The sequence below is a fragment of the Plecotus auritus genome, assembly GCF_963455305.1.
Source record: "Plecotus auritus genome assembly, chromosome: 9".
Lineage (NCBI taxonomy): Eukaryota > Metazoa > Chordata > Mammalia > Chiroptera > Vespertilionidae > Plecotus > Plecotus auritus.
In genome coordinates, this window is record NC_137783.1 from 47,957,994 (window position 1) to 47,970,986 (window position 12,993).

The 12,993-nt window shown below is 36.5% G+C and overlaps 1 protein-coding gene across 3 annotated transcripts in view; it reads left to right on the forward strand.

Moving 5' to 3' along the window:
- The window catches only part of ADK (adenosine kinase), a 539,444-nt gene that overhangs the window by 188,364 nt on the left and 338,087 nt on the right, over window positions 1-12,993 (forward strand). The gene's annotated exons all lie outside the window — the stretch shown is intronic.

Sequence of the window (12,993 nt, forward strand, 5' to 3'; positions counted from 1 at the left end):
TTAGTATTTCAACGTGACTTTTGGAAGGGCACAAATCAGTGCATGGCAAAGTATCTATTTAAATACTAGAGTCCTGGTGCATGAAATTTGACCACAGATAGGGTCCCTAGGCCTGGCCAGTGATCAGAGCCGATCAGGTTCCCCGCCTCCTGGCCTCCTGCCTCCTCCTTCCCTCACTCCCTCAACACCCTGCCACCGCTGCTGGTCACCCGCCATGCTCTGCGCCGCCCCCCTGGTGGTCAGTGCACACCATAGTGAGTGATTGGTCTCCTGGTGGAACTCCCGAGGGGACAATTTGCATATAAGCCTTTTATTATATAGGATTACATCTTTATTGTATGCCCGTTAACAGATTTATAATTATTCTCTAATTCATAAAGTTTTGCCAGGTATAGAATTCATGGCTGACAGTTCTTTTCTTTTTAGCACTATAAGTATGTCATTTCACTGCCTGCTGACCTCCATGGTTCTACTGAGAAACCAGCCTTAAATCTCACTGAGGGACTTTTATATAGGACAAGTCACTTCTGTCTTTCTGTTTTTAAGATTCTTTGTCTTTTGATGCTTTGGTCAAGAGTTGCTATGGATCTCTTTGAGTTTATTTTCCTTGGAGTTCATTCAGCTGCTTGGATGTGTAGATTCATGTATTTCATGAAATTTGGGAAGTTATTGGCCATGTTATCTTCAAATACATTTTTCTGCTCCTTTTTCTCTTTTCCTTCTGGGTTTCCATAATACATACGTGGTCTGCTTGATGGTTGTTTTGTTTTGTTTTGTTTTATGTTTCTGTGGAAAGAGTTTGGAGCTGCCTACTCCATAATTATTTATTATATCTCATTATAGTGTATATTTTTTGTCCGGTACATCTGTTCCTCGGTTGGCTTTCTAAGAAGTTGGTTACTGCATTAAGGCTAGTGTGGCTTACTGTTTTCTTTTCCCACACTGGAACTATTGACTTTCTTTTTCTACTTTGTTTTTACTATTGATTTTCTTCAACCTGGCCTACTTTTTGTTTGTTTTGTTTTGTTTTGCCCCTTTGCAATCCTTATTTTATACTACTGTGTACACTCTCAGTCACTGGATCTTCACAACAGCCTATGAGGCGGACAGGATGATGTGGTCTCCGTTTCAATGTTGAGGATTCTGATTAAATAAAATAGACAAAAATGCCAATGAACGTAACTAAGCAAAGCAGAATTAGAACATAAGTGTTCTAATGGGAAACTTATGGTCTTCTTACTGGATATTTTTCTCTTAGAGGACTTCAGGTTTGACTTGTCTATATGTTAGAAAATTTGAGTTGTGTTTCACATACCCTCTCTACTTCTCAGTCTGCTTTGATTTGGAAAGAATTGAAGGTTGTCATAGAGAATAAAGTATTTATCACTTAAAATACAGTTCTGAGTAAACCAGCTCTTTCATGTGCTTAGGGACAGCAGTTTTCCTTGATGGTTAGATAGATACCTTGGTGGTTAGATATCTTTGGAGATTTATGCTTGTTTTCTGGAAGCTAATGACCAGCTACATGTGATATTCCTATACTGTTTTAAGTTACATAAGTTCATTTGTCTGCATGGTTCCTGTGAGTTGATTCACTGATTTTTCTAATGTTCTGCATTTCTTAAAATTTTGTCATTTTTGTATATGTTCTGGGCATTGGGTCAAATATTTCAAGTGTTCTTAGCCTTTTTTTAACTGTAATATAAGCTGGTCATCATTGGAATAAATTATTTATTTTCGCCCAAAGTATTGAAGCTATATGGATTTTTAGGACTTTTCTATTCAGTAATAAAAAATAACCATTTTCCTATTACTTTACTAACTGCCATCTTTCTAAATAAAGTACATTTTTATCTCATTTAAAGCAAAGGTATTTGGCTTGATACCATAAAACTCCTAGAAGAAGACATAGGCAGTAAGATCTCAAACATTTATCACAGCAGTATGTTTTCTGATTTATTTCCCCGGGCAAGGGAAACAAAAGAAAAAATAAATAAATGGGGCTACATTAAACTAAAAAGGTTTTTCACAGCAAAGGAAACTGAACAAAATGAAAAGACAACTCACTGAATGGGAGAACATAATTGCCAATGGTACCCCTGATAAGGGGTTAATATCCAAAATGTATAATGAACTCATACAACTCAATACCAAAAAAAAAACACACACAAAAAACACACAAAACAATCCAATTAAAAAATGGGCAAAGGATCTAAATACACATTTCTCCAAAGAGGGCATACAGATAGTCAGTAGACATATTAAAAGATGCTCAATGTCACTAATCATCAGAGAAATACAAATTAACACAACAATGAGATATCACCTCACACCTATCAGAATGGCTATCATCAATAAATCAACAAATAACAAGTGTTGGCAAGGATGCAGAGAAAAGGGAACCCTCATGCACTGTTGGTGGGAGTGCAGATTGGTGCAGACACTGTGGAAAACAGTATGGAGGTTCCTGAAGAAATTAAAAATGAACTGCAATGACCCAGCAATTCTACTGTTGAGTATGTATCTGAAAGAACCCAAACACTAATTTGAAAGAATGTAATGCATCTTATGTTCATTGCAGTGTTATTTAAAATAGTCAAGGTATGGAAGCAACCCAAGTACCCATCAATAGACAAATAGAGAATTTTAATACTGGCTTTTGATTGAAGGTATATGCTCCAAAAATAGGGAAGAATTATTCTAATCCTGGTATTTCCACAACTTATATTAAGAATCGGTGTTGAGCCCAGCTGGTGTGTCTCAGTGGTTGAGCATCGACCTATGAATCAGGAGGTGACAGTTCGATTCCCAGTCAGGGCACATGCCCAGGTTGTGGTCTCGATCTCTAGTGGGGGCCATGCAAGAGGCAGCTGATCGATGATTCTTTCTCTTCATTGATGTTTCTATCTCTCTCCCTCTCCCTTCCTCTCTGAAATAAATAAAAATACATTTTTTAAAAAAAGAATCGGTGTTGACGTGTTAAGTGTATGAAGATGGCATACCATTGCTGTAAATATGAACGTTTACAATAATATATTTCCTTAAATCAGATTGCTTTCCAGTCTGTAACAATAGTATTTATTCATATTTATTGACAACTAGGGGTTTAAGTTTTATGTAACATTTGTCAAATTAAAAATTCTCTCAAATTAAATCAAATGAAATGTTCATCAGGTAGATTAACATAATTAGTATAAGAAACTAATATTTGAGAAATTCCAGATATTTAAATATATTGGGTAACCATAAAGTAATATCTTTGTGAAGCATTTACATAAATGTGTCATGTGCCTTAAATAATGAACATTTTTAAAACTTTAAGTATATAGACTAGTACTTCTTTAAATTATTTTAAATGGGTCATTTTCCCTACTCAAAGCTTATAGATGCCGTCCTACCCTGAGGAAAATTTTACTAAATGTGAAAGATAATAGTCACTAATAATATAGCCAGTGTGCAGTTTTTTAAAAGCAGTTACTATCAATTCTTAACCATTTCCTTTAGGCCCCTAAGGGATGAATCTTAATTTTTTAGCAGCACTGGCTACAAGAAATGTACAGGATTTGGGACAATGTACAAGGCTTCTGATTTGACAGAGCTTATACTTTTGGAGAGACTGTGTAGTAGGCAGAGAAGCAAACTTTGCTCTTGGACTTTGACACTTAATTAAACCTGACATATAAGAAGCGGTGGCAGATTTACACTTTACCATCACATTGGAATCAGTAGGACTCCTTAAATTTTTGAATTATTTTAATTGTTAAACAAAACACATTCGAAAATTGAAAAATAAAGGGGAAAATGACAATAATCTCATTTTTGTTTTCTTCCAGTATTGTTTGAGTAAATGTGCATATTTACATAGTTCTAGAATTTTATTTACCTTGATTAATAATATTATATAAGGTTTCAAGTATACATTTTTTTTAATACATGTTCTGTATATTGCATTGTGTGCCTACCACCCAAAGTCAAATAATCTTCCATCACCATATATTTGGCCCCTTTTACTACCTCCTACATTCTTCTCTCTGGTAACTACCACATTGTTGTCTGTGTCTATGAGTTTCAGTTTTATATCCCACATATGAATGAAATCATATGGTTCTTAGCTTTTTCTGACTTATTTTGCTTAGCACAATTTTTTGCCCGTCCATCCATATCCCAAATGGTATTATTTCATCTTTTCTTATAGCTGAGTAGTATTCCATTGTATATATGTACCACATCTTCTTTAATCATTTAACAAAGGACACTTTGGTAGTTTCCATGTCTTGGTCACTGTGAATAATGCTGCAATGTACATGGGTGGGGGTGCATATATCTTCACAAATAAATGTTTTTAAATTTTTCCGGTAAATACCTAGAAGAGGGATTCCTGGGTCATATGGTAACTCTATTCTTAATTTTTTTGAGGAACCACCATACTGTTTTCTATGGTGGCTATACCAGTTTACATTCCCACCGTGAATGAGATTTCCTTTGTTCCACAACCTCTCCAACACTGGTTATTATTTGTCTTGTTGATAATAGCCATTCAACAGGTGTGAAGTGATATCTCATTGTAGCTGTGTTTTGCATTTCCCTAATTGCTAGTGAAGTTGAGCATATTTTCATATATCTGTTGGCCTTCTTGGGGGGAGTGTTTGTTCAGGTCCTCTGTCCATTATTTTATTGGGCTTTTTTCTTTGTTTATTCCTAAATATTTTATTCTTTTTGTTCTAATTGCAAAAGGAATTTTTTCATTTCTTTTTCTGAAATTTCATTGTTAGTATATATGAAATTGTGGGATGGAAATGCAGTGGATTTTTTCTTTGTTGATTTTGTATCCTGCAACTTTACTGTATTTCTTTATTGTTTCTAATAGTTTTTCTATATAAAAAATCATGTCATCTGCAAAAGGTGACAATTTTACTTTATTCCCAATTTGGATGCCTTTTATTTTTTCTTTTGCCTGATTGCTCTAGCTATGACTCCTAGTACTACTAGTATGTTGAGTAAGAGTGGTAAGAATGGACATCCTTGTCTTATTCCTGATTTTAGAAGAAAAGCGTTCAGTTTTTCACCATTGAGTTTGATATTAGTGAGGGTTTGTCATATATGACCTTTATTATGTTGAGGTACTTTCATTCTATACCTATTTTATTGAGTGTTTTAATCATAAATGGATGTTTTATCTTATCAACATAGAACTTTATGTGTTTGGGGGAGAAAACATTTTGTTGTTGTTTTTTTTAAAAAGTAAATTCAGTTTGCATCATGTAGTTTTACAGATCCATCAAAACACAATCTTAGGGAAAATAATGTAAAAATAGTATTTCAAATAAAGAAAAATGGACTAAGGGTAGTATATTTTTTGAGCACCTGAGTGTGGTGCTCAGTTCTGGGAACCATATATTTTAGAATATATGACTTTGGGGAACTTTGTTTAGTTTTCCTGTGCATCAGTTTGCTCATTTGTACACTGTACTTGTGGGAGTGTGAGGGTAAAGTGTAAAATAAAGATATGAATAGTATGCACTAGTAGGTAAAGTGCTGGTTGGCACATAAAAGTGTTATGATGATGTTATTGGATTTCAGTGTGATAATTATCATCATTAAAAATTATGTGATTTAATTTCTTAGTATTTTAATGAAATTTTTATATGAAGTAGGTGACACACATTGATAAATCGCACTGGCCAATTCCAGTTTTAAAATAGTCCTGTATTTGGATTCCCAGACACTTTTAAAGTTATTTTCAGTTGTATATTTATGAAATTGCTGCTCTGCCTACTGTGACTTCTCAGAAGCACAGTATTATGGTTGGATTTTAGATGTCAGCATATGGCCATCTTGTGTTGTCATTTCATACAATTTAAATCTCCCAGTACTCTTCATCATCCTTTTGATTAAAGATGAAAGTATGTCTACCACAGACTTAAGTGAATCTTTTGATTTAATATTATAAAAATATTTTTATTTTTCAAAATGTAACACACACATTTTAGTTAAAGTTCCACAAGTTCTTTAACAATTTCTCCATTGAAAAGATGGAGTCTAATTTTCCTGCTCCTGAAAATGGGTCAAACTTAGTGACTTGCTTCTAACAAATAGAACGTGTGGCAATGATGGTGTGCTGTTTCTGAGGCTAGATCATAACAGGCATTGTTGCTTCCACAGTTTTCTTTTTGGAACACCCATAATGGGAATGTCTACTGCTATGTCATAAGGACAGTCAACCAAGGGAGAGTCCCACGTGTGGAAGAACTAAAGCTTCCCACCATCCCAGCTCCAATAATGCTAGCCATGTGAAGGAGCCAGCTTCAATAAAATCTTCAGATGATTGGAGCCCTGGCCAACTTACTCACTGCAACCTAACCTGGCCCATAAAATCTGCCAGATTATGGTTCTTGTTTTAAGTCACTATGTTTGGCAGCAACAGATAATCAATATGCACTAAGTCCAGAATTTTCAACGTGCCAGAGAGTGTATAGTGAAAAGTCGGGATTTTTTTCCTATGCCTATATTCCACTTACCTAGTTTCTTTTTTTAATTTAAAATTTTTATTGTTGACACTGTTGCAGATGTCCCTCATTTTTTTCCCCTTTGCCCAACTCCACCCAGCCCCCTTCCCACCCTCTCTACCCCTGGCCCTCACCACACTATTATCTGTGTGCATGTGCTATGCATGTATATTCTTTAGCCCATCCCTTCACCTTCCTTTATCCTGTCCCTCTTACCCCCTTTCCCTCTGACATTTGTCAGTCTCTTCCATGTATCCATGCCTCTGATACTATTTTGTTCATCAGTTTATTAGATTCCTCATATTAGTGAAATCATATGGTATTTATTTGTCTTTCTCTGACAGGCTTATTTTGCTTAGTATAATAATCTCCAGGTTCATCCATGTTGTTGCAAAGGGCCAGAGTTCTTTTTTACAGCGCATATGGTATAAATATACCACAGTTTTTTTTATTCACTCATCTACTGATGGGCACTTGCGCTGTTTCTAGATCTTGGCTATTATAAATAATTCGGCTGTGAACATAGGGGTGCATATATTTTTTTCTGATTTGCCAAGTTCATTTTATTAGATGTGATTCCTGTAATGAGTTTCTTGTGCATGCTTTCAAAGATACTCTATCCCTTTACAACTATGTGCATATATATATGTGTATGTGTGTGTGTGTATGTGCATTAATATACGTTTTGTGTATACATATGTTATACTTTACGCACAGTTTTATATCTTGTATTTCTTTTTGTTAATATTATGTCATGGAGATTGTTCCATATCAATACAGAATTGATCTGGCTAATTCTTTTTTCATGGTTATAATAGTCCATTCTATGACAATATTATTTGTTTAATGAGTCCCCTATTTTTGGACATTTAGATGACTTACAAAGTTGTTTCAGTGATTATTTTAATATACATGTTATTTTCTGTCTGTGTAAATATATCTTTATAATTTATTTCTAGAAATAGAATTGCTGGCTCAAGGAGCACAGGCATGGCAAATTTTTATAGAAGTTGCCAAATTAGTTCACATAAACATTTTACCAATTTTTATTTCCACCAGAACTAAATGAATGCAGTTGCTTTAATATATTCTCACTAATTTAGATATTTAATGTCCTTTATCAATATGACATGTAAGAAATAATATCTCATTTAAAGTTTACATTTACATTTCGCTGGATGAAATAGAATTACTGGGATTAAGTGAACTATTTTCCAATAGAAGTAAATTGCCAAATTAACTAAAAAGAGATAGAAGATCTGAATGGGATAATGCTCATACAAGAAATAGAGCATCTTATCAAAGGGCTTCCTCTCCACAAGAAAAATAGTCCTAGATGACTGCATGGGAAAATATGCCAAACTTTGAGGAGCAGATAATTCTAAATCATTCAGCAGCATAGAAGAATAAAAGCTTCTTTTTTTTTTTCAATGTGGTCTCACATTGATACCATAATCCATCAAGGATAGCAGAAAGAAAAATATATATAAGGAAGCATAAAACAAAAAGGAAAAGTATAGAATAATACTATTCAGGACTATTGTAAAAATCCCAGATATAATATTTGAAATTAGAATCTAGTACCACTTTAATAATAATTATTGACAGAGTTGGGAAGTACAGTTAATTCTGAGAATGCAAGGATGGTTCAGTATTTATAAAATCTATTATTTTGGTTACCTACCAGTAAAACAAGAGAGAAATAGAATCTTCACTGGAGATGCAAAAAAATCCATTCATGATAATATAGATATATGCTTCTTTTAACATGATAGAACCTATTTCTCCAATACCAGCATCATATTTTATTGATAAAATATGGAAATAAAATAACACTATGTTGATTCTGTTGTGGAAAATCTCAATAGAACGAAGTGAAAACTGTTATAAACAAAGAAAACATAAATTAGCTGGATTTTAAATTAAAATATTGAGGCACTTAAATTAATATACTTACTATAATCCTCATTTACATTAAAAAAAATAAAATACCTTTTGGACAGATAATTGTTTTTATTCCTGTTTTCTGTAATCTCTGCCTTCTACCCACATTTATATTTTCTGTTTCTATTTAAACTTTATCTTCCTCTTGTTTTTATTTTTCTGTTGTCTTTCTCTATTCTCCCATTGCCATGTAATTTTATATATTCATTGTTTTGAGCTATCATAATAATAATAGTACCAGAAACATAGATCACAACATTTCAATGAATACAGAAAATACAGCTAATCCTATCTAATAAAAGAGTAATATGCAAATTGACCATCACTCCGCTACACTCACAAGCCACTCCCACTAGCCAATCAGGAGCAAATATGCAAATAAACTCAACCAAGATATCTACGGCCACAGAGAGCAGGAGGGAGGCTTGTGTTTCCCCGGCAATGGAGGAAGCCAAGCTTTCCGCTTGCCCTTGCTGGCCTAGGCCTCCACTCAAGGCTACAAAGTTTTAATGATAGAAGATACATATCCAAACAGAAATGGCGGCAGCCACGGACCTTTAAAGAGCAGGAGGCTAGGGTTGCCCGCGGCGATGGAGGAAGCCAAGCTTCTGCAGCCCTGGCCAGCCCAGGCCTCTGCTTAAGGCTACAAAGTTTCAATTATAGAAGATACATAAATCCCAACAGAAAAGGCTACCGCCATGGAGCAAGCAGAAGGCTTGGCTCCGCTCCAGGCTACAAAGTTTCAATTGTAGAAGATAAATAAACCCCAGATACCAGGGCCTCCACTTGGGTTGCCAGCCGTGGCCAGCCTGCAAACCACCAAAGGCCCCTCGCCCAGGCCGCCCCACGCCCCAAGGGAATCCCCACCCTGATCCGGGACACCCTTCAGGGCAAACCAGCTGGCCCCCACCTGTGCACCAGGCCTCTATCCCAGTGGTCCTCAAACTTTATAACATGGGGCTAATTCACTGTCCCTCAGACCGTTGGAGGGCCGGACTATAGTTTAAAAAAAAACAACTGTGAACAAATTCCTATGCGCATTGCGGGCCCGGGATGAGTCGGCTGCTAAGCAGGACAAGCAGTGGCACCCGGCGGGGCAGATAAATGTCCTCGGCGGGCCGTAGTTTGAGGACGCCTGCTCTATCTTATCTAATAAAAGACTAATATGCAGATTGACCATCACTCCAACACACAAGATGGCTGCCCCCATGTGGTCAAAGATCCTGCCCCCATGTGGACACAAGATGGCCACCACAAGATGGCCAGCAGGGGAGGGCAGTTGGGAGGGACCAGGCCTGCAAGGGAGGGCAGTTGTGGGCGATCAGGCCAGCAGGGGAGGGTAGTTGGGAGGGACCAGGCCTGCAAGGGAGGGCAGTTGGGGGCGATCAAGCCTGAAGGGGGGGCAGTTAGGGGTGACCAAGCCGGCAGAGGAGGGAAGTTGGGGCGACCAGGCCTACAGGGAAAGGCAGTTGGGAGGGACCCAGGCCTGCAGGGGAGGGCAGTTAGGGGTGACCAGGCCTGCAGGGGAGGGCAGTTGGGGGTGACCCAGGCCTGCAGGGGAGAGCAGTTGGGGCAAAGCAGGCCTGCAGGGGAGGGCAGTTAGGGGTGACCAGGCCTGCAGGGGAGGGCAGTTAGGGGCAAACAGGCTGGCAGGGGAGCAGTTAGGCATCAATCAGGCCGGCAGGGGAGTGGTTAGGGGGTGATCAGGCTGGCAGGCAGAAGCGGTTAGGGGCAATCAGGAAGGCAGGCAGGCGAGCAGTTAGGAGCCAGCAGTCCTGGATTGTGATATGGATGTCCGAGTGCCCATTTAAGCCCGATCCCACCGTGGCACTCAGACATCCCTCGAGGGGTCCCAGATTGGAGAGGGTGCAGGCTGGGTTGAGGGCCAACCCTCCTCTCCCACCCCGTGCACGAATTTCATGCACTGGGCCTCTAGTGTAACATATTAATATTGTAGTTTAAATTGAAAAGTACAAACATAAGCTACTTTTTGGCTTACTTGGGCTTTACACAAATGCAGGAAAATGCCTAAAATTTAATTTTATATACCACAATGTGTTTTAAACATATTTAAAAGCCACTCTTGATTTTTTTTCACAATATGATACTCTTAAATAAATAGAGTGATAAATTATTATACAAGTCATTTTACTTCAATTGAAATAGCAAGGCCAGCATAATTTAATTGTTTCCCAGAAAAATAACAAAATAAAAATCTTGGCAATTCTGTATAATGTTAACTTATATTTTGATCTCTTTAACTTCAAATCATTTGTTGCCATTAGGTGGGTCTTATTTTTTGTTTTACTTTGATAGTAATTTTGCTAATGTAAAAATCCTTGTACATGTGATTAGTAATGCAATGGTCTATCAAGCTGATGCTCTATTAAAAATTATTGATAACAAATAAGATGAGGGGTATGTGTAGTTATGAAAGGACCTCCTAACATGATTATATATATTTTTATTTAAGTACAGTGTATACTCATGTTGCTTCTATCACCAATTTTTTTTAATGGCATAGCACAAAGAACTGTGTTATGATGGGGAGACTATGAAAAGGTAAATTTATGGTTAGTTTCCAGATCTGTTTTAGAGTTTATTGCCATCTGGTCTCTTTGGAGACTATTATAATTATCCATGGGAATGTTTTCAGCACACACAAAAAAGCATGGTTTGTGTATTGGCAGAAAGTAAAAAATACCAGTGGTTTAAACCATATGTAGTTTTCTTAGAGTTAGGCAAGGGAAATGAACTGAAGAACTAATTGAGAATCAACAGTAGTGATGTGGTTTTTCTCAATTTTGTCAGAATCTGCTCATAATGAACAAAACATTGCACAAGAAAAACTGAGGGTAATAGAAATCCCTCCATTTGGCATATTTTATCTTCATTTTAATCACATAAATCTTGGTGTGAATCTTAGAAACAGAATGAGGAATATATGTCAAGTTTTGAGGACTTTTAAAGACAAAAATATATTCTTGTTAAAATAATTCTAGAGTTGGACATTAGAAGAATACAGACATTAAATAATTTTACGTGTGTCATGCACTTATTTATATCGCTCTTAAGAAATAGAAGCAGTTCACAATGTTTCTTAAGCTTAAGTTTATTTAATAGTTAAAGGATATAGACAAATATCTTTTCACTTCAAAACATCAATTCATTCTAAGAATTGGGGAAAGGTCTATAAAAAAATGAGATGACACATAAAAAATTGAAATCATCTATTTTTATTCAGCTGTTTTAAAAGTAAAATGCCTGGCAGGCTGGGAGTATACAGGAAATTTAAATTTGTGATTGAGAATAAGAAATGCATTTGTGGTTTAAAAAGAAATACCAGCATGTCACATTAAAGTTATGGTATATACAGTATTGTAAAGTTAGCAGGAAAATGTATTACATCAGGGGATATGTTGCACTTTAGAGAGCTAGTGTGGGGATGGGAATGAAGAATAACCCCACGGAAGGCATGAGCATTAATAATCCAGTCAGAGAGGAAGAATTTTGCTGTCTCCCATGTAACATAAAACAGATGTTACATTCTATTAAAAACCTTCTTAACTAAAATGAATGTTTACATCACTGGTCAATGGGAGAAACCCGAACAATGGCAATTTAATGATTTTGAAAATTTATTCTGTTTGTCATTTAATACTGGTATTAGGGAGGGCGAAAGGAAGCTTGCCAATTTTATTGTATTTTTTGATATCTTAATTTAGAAAGCTGAAAGGCAACAGTAAACTATATTAATTTTTATTTATTATGTTTTACACATTTAATGTTTTCTTTCTCAAAAGTTGTAAAAAGAAAAACCTCACAAACAAAATGGTATTTAGAAACTGTGAGTCCTGGTTTAAGTATATCTTAAAGTATAATTAGTTAACTTTAAATGAATGCTAGAAACATTGTTAAGTGATTGGCAACTGAAAGTACTAGTAGACATATGCAGAAAGGGCCACTGGGGATGTTAACACAAGGTCCTAAATACCTTTTTCTTTTTTAACAATTGATTTCAGAGAGGAAGGGAGAGAGGGAGAAAGAGATAGAAACATCAATGATGAGAGAGATCCATTGATTGGCTGCCTCCTGCACGCCCCCCACTGAGGATTGAGCTCCCAACCAGGCATGTGCCCTGACTAGGGATCTCCTGGTTCAAAGGTTGATGTTCAACCACTGAGCCAAACTGGGCAGGCTCTTTTTCTTTTAAGATTTGCTTTTTTTTTTCAGTATTTTTTACATTAAAAGATTTAAGTATAATTTACATACAGTTAAATTGACCCTTTGAATGTATAGTTCTGTAAGATATGACATGCACATAGTCATTTAACCAATAGTAGAAACAGGCTAGAATAGTTCCATCACCCCAAAACTTCCCCACACCCCTTTGGCATCAGCCTTTCCACGACCTTAGCTCCTAGCCATCACTGCTGTGTTTTTGTTGGCAGAGACGGATCTCTTTGCTTGGTGTGCCAAGACTGTAAGGCTTCTTTCTGGCTGTTCTTTTTCCTGGGACCTTTCCGCGTATTATTTATATAGC